The sequence below is a fragment of the Otolemur garnettii genome, unplaced genomic scaffold (assembly GCF_000181295.1).
Source record: "Otolemur garnettii isolate 467f Iridium unplaced genomic scaffold, OtoGar3 scaffold00003, whole genome shotgun sequence".
NCBI classification, from domain to species: Eukaryota; Metazoa; Chordata; class Mammalia; order Primates; family Galagidae; genus Otolemur; species Otolemur garnettii.
In genome coordinates, this window is record NW_003852398.1 from 16,415,544 (window position 1) to 16,420,445 (window position 4,902).

Here is a 4,902-nt window from a genome sequence, read left to right on the forward strand (position 1 = left end):
AAAAAAAAAAAACAACTACCAGTTTCCTATGTATCCTCCAGAGATACATGATGCATATGCACACAAATATGTATGTGTTTATGTGTATGTATATATTCCCCCCTTATCACACTTTGATTTTTTAATTTAATATGGCTGGGAGAATGTTTCCTGAGGGTACTGAAGAGATCCTAATTCTCTTCTGCAACTGCCTAGTATTTCATTCTATGACTTTCCCATAAGGGACTTAACCAGTAACCCACTGGAGCAATGTTTAGGTTACTTTCAATCTTTTGTTATCATAAACAAAGCAGTAGTGGGAACTGTTTTACGTTGTTTCAAATCTGTAAGGTTATATCTGTGGGGCTAAATCCCCCGATTTATTAGAATGGCTGGGTCAAAGAATTTTGCTAGATACTGGCAGAGCTCTGTCCATGGGGCCTGTGATAGTTCATGCTCCCCTAGCAATGTTTGAGGCCCCTTCCCACTTCCACTCCACACCGGGGTTTGCAGGAAGATAAGGTGTGGCAGGCCAGGAGGAAGGGTGCAGCCATCCTGAGAGAAGCCTAGGCAGAAAGACACAGATAAGGCAGCTGGTGACACAGCTGCCTTTGATCAGCTAGTGACACAGAGCTCTCTCCCAAAGACCCAACCCGAGGTGGCACCCTCTGTTGTTCCCTGCAGCCTCCACCCATCACAACAGGAAGAGCTGGGACCTGAGAGTTCAGAGATGAGGATTCTGGGCCTAGATCTGCCACCTCTGCCCAACAGCTGGCCCTGGGAGGGCCACTTTCATAAGGGATCCTAACTCCGGCACAGTGCTAAGCACATTGCACGTGTGATCTCCCATAACTGGAAGAGGCTGAGACCTCTGCAGCCTGAGCTCAGAGAGGTTAAGGAACCTGTCCAAGGTCATCTAGCTAGTAAACAGCAGAGTCAGGATTTGAACCCAGACCTAACTCTTATGTTTTACTACCTTTAAGCTGGAGCCTCAATTTACCTCTCAGTGAAACAAAGCAGCTAGATCTGCTAAGCCTATTCCAACTCAGGAAGCCACGGGTGCTATGACAGCCCATTGAGTGGCACCCCAGAGAGCAACTGGCTGGGGGTGGGCTGAAGACGTGGAACCCTCGCACGAGGAAGCCTGTGAGGAAGCCGGAGTCTTGCTCGCAGTCCTGCCCCGCTTCCTGCAGGAAGGTTTGTCCCTGCTCCACGGGCCTCCCAGGAGGCTTCACGCTCCCAGGCTGGTTTAGGGATTAGGTGGTCAGCTCCCTGGTGGGTAGAGACCCCATGGGGACGTGTCCGTGTCCTTGCTCGTGCCTGACACTGGGGCTTAGCACAGGGCAGGCCCACGTGGGAAGACAGAAGAGGGAGGGAGACTCAGGAACAGCAAGAGATAGAGAAAGGAGAGAGGAGGCGAGGCCTCAGCGGGAAAGACAGCCGAGCCCCACCCAGCCGCCTCTGGCCTCCCGGGAGGCTGGGGCGCCGCGACCTGCAGCGCCCTCTGGCGGCCACTCGGCGCGGCACGGCCTGGGAGACTGGGGAGGGGCCGGGGAACCAGGCGGCTGCCCCTCCCCACCGCCATCATCTCTAGGGGATGGAGGTCCTGCCACGACTCCGAGAAGGTCCCTTCTCTGAGGAAAGCCAGCTCAGTAAAGTAACAATGAGAGTCTCACGAAGAGATAGCTGAAAGAAAGAAAAGGGTGCTTGAAGCCATAATAACTGTTATCGTGGGAGGGAGGAGGCCCTGACAAGCCTGCCTGGTGTCCTCTCCACTGTGACCCAGGACATCCTTTCATTTGCCTCAAATGGCCTCCCTCCTGTTTCACAGGGGCTACCCAGTCATCACCTGCTGCCCACCACCCTTGTCACTATCTTCTCACCTCTGGGCTGGGCCAGATCCACTGGGCTATTCAGTGCATCATACTGAGTCCCAGCTCCGTGCCAAACACATGGGCCCTGGGGATGCAGGAAAGAGCCCTGCCCCCTGGGAATGGAGCTTCTGGGCCAGGGAACCGCATTATAAACAATGAAGATAAAGCTAGCATCCAGAGTACGGGAAGAATAGACGACGAGGTGACGTATGAGTATTTGAGGGGCTCATTTTCAGATCCTGTGGACAGGAAGCTGGTAAAGAAATGTCTGTTTAGACCCCCTAATGCTGAAGACACAGGACTGACGAGAGCAGGAGGGGGCACTTCAAGCAAAGGTTCAGCTTCAGCTTCTACAAAAGCTTAGCACATTGAGAAGTAGACAGGACAGTGTGGCTGGAGCCTGGAATGGGGGGCAGGGTCCCTGAAGGCTGGAAGATTGAGGCTGAGGGACGCATCACAGGGCTTTGGCATGAGGCTGGCATGATCCAGTTTGCATTTCTTCTATGTCATTCCATCTGGTGTGTAGAGAATATCTGATAGGAAGAGGGACCGTGAAGCAGGGAGCTCAGAGAGGGTCAACTTTACAGCTCCAGAAACAAAGAGTTGATGGCTGAGCCAGGCCGGGCAGGAGCAGTCAGAGCCTGATGATTTTTGTGGCATGGACTGCTGATAGACTGTCTGGGAGGGGACAGGGAGTATGAAAACTAGACTGGGTACCCCCACACATACTCCTTTCAGCCTGGATTAGGGACCCACTGGGTCATCTCCCTGAAGTCTCTAGAAGGAGGTGGCAAAGGACTCCAGAGGTCCCCAGGTCTCAGGGCTATGGAGTCTGTCCAGAAACTAACAGAGGTGTTTTAGCTTCATACAGCTGTCCTCTCTCTCCCTGCATCTGTAATCCCTCTCTCCTGCCCTCCCTCTCCCTCCTTCTCTTTTCTCTCTTTCTCTCCCTTCTCTCTCCAGCTCCTTCCCATCCCCCACCTGTCTCTCTCTCTCTCTCTCTCTCTCTCTCACACACACACACACACACACACACACACACACAGGCAGTTTACTGCAGCCTTATCAGGAGGAAGCCTCTAGCAGAGACAAGCAGTCTCCAGGGACAGAGTCAGAGAAGCTGACTGTGGAGTTTTCTGAGGAGGGGGAGCCAACTTCTCCTCCACCTTCCACATTCCTCCTGGATTCTGCGGCCTCCACATCACCCTCTAGGCCAGTGGTTCTCAACCTTCCTAATGCCCCGACCCTTTCATACAGCTCCTGTGGGTCACGACCCACAGGTTGAGAACCGCTGCTCTAGGCTTTCTGCAGCATTTCCCTGTGGTTTGCAAGCAGAGGCCACTTTGCTTCCTGTGACATTTAGCAATCTCTGGAGATATTTTCCATTGTCATAATTAGGGAGCGGGCAGGACAAGGGGCTAAAGACCAGGGATACACGGGCCAGCCCCACACCAAGGAATGATTCTGCCCCAAGAGTCAATAGTGCTAAAGCTGGAGCCCCTCCCAGCTCTGCTGTCAGAGCTAGAGGGACTGTCCTGTTCCTCATGGTCCCACTGTCACCACGTGGACACTTATCAGGCAGTGGCTATGTGGCCCCACTGTCCTTGCATTATCTGTCTTCTCAGCACACCGTGAGATAGGGAGGATTATCTGCCAAGGTCACAGAGCTGGGATTCAGACTGTAGAGCCTGTGGTTTAACTGGCCTCTCCCTGGTGAGGGGGGTCCACAAGGTGTGTCATTGTTGTTAGCAATGGGACACACTGTCTCAGTGAAGTCTCACTTGGAAGTCCAGTGTGTAAAAGAGATAAAGTAGAACCGCCTGGGGGAAGCTCAGCAAGGTGGGGGAGGGTGTCAAACTCCACAGCTCCACCTCCTTCCCCATCCTTCCTGTGGAGCCTGAAAGGCCATCTGTCCACCCTGGCAGAGCCACCGTGGAGGGCTACACAGTTGTGCATTGCCAAACTCTAGGAAATGTCATTTCTGTGGGGGTAAGGCAGACCCACCTTAAAGGCAGGGTAGTAAATGGTTTTTTTCTCAACCCAAACATGCCTTGCATAGAGGATACTGTACGATGGTCAATGAATAAGGTCTGGGGCAGGAAGGGGACATGGGAGTGGCTCCGAGTGCCCAGCATCAGCCTCCCCTGTCCCAAGATATGGGAAATAGGAAATGGAACTTGACTGGGAGCTATTTTGGTCCTTCCCACTCCTTGCAACTCACCAGTGACTCACAATGAAGCTGTCAAATACACAAGACTTGAGCCTTATATATATACCAGGCCCCAAGAAAAGCCTCCCCAGCCATGCCTCTCTCCTTAGAGGCCCGTCAGGTGTCCCTTTTAGGTCCTCCTGCCATTCATCTTAACCTAATATTACCTGGATTCACGTTTGGGCAGATGGAGGACTGGAGTTGAAATTTTTACCACTTTCTCAGCCCTCTTGGGGAAGATTTGGGCTAAAACTGGCAGAAGGGGCCAGTCCCTTCTCCAGGTTCCCCCCACCCCCCAGAGTGAAACCGTTCCCACCCTTCATCAAATGGCCTGGCATCTCATACAGTTTGACCAGAAAGAGCAGCAGAGACCCTGCAATGGGGGACAGTGGTCACTGTCTGTTCTCTCTGTATGGGATTCTCAGGGGCCCAGGAGCTAGGCGTCTTCCAGCCTGGAATAACCCTCCAGCCCCAGGTCCCTCTGCCTTTACCACCCTCTACAGAGTGAGGCTGCCGACACTAGAGCTGAACCCCCCTTTGAGACAGGGTGTGGCCCTGTGGCTACCATGCGGCTGGCTCCCTGGAGTGCATGTGCCCCACAGTTGAGGACAGCACGGAAGCCCTGCTGCCTGTCGGGGAGGGGGCGAGGCGCTGGTGTGTCCCCTTATGTACCTCTTGAAATGTGAATTTTCGGGCTTGGCGCCTATAGCTCAACCGGCTAAGGCGCCAGCCACGTACACCTAAGGTGGCGGGTTCCAATCCCCAGCCCGGACCCGCCAAACAACAATGATGGCTGCAACCAAAAAATAGCCGGGCGTTGTGGCGGGCGCCTGTGGTCCC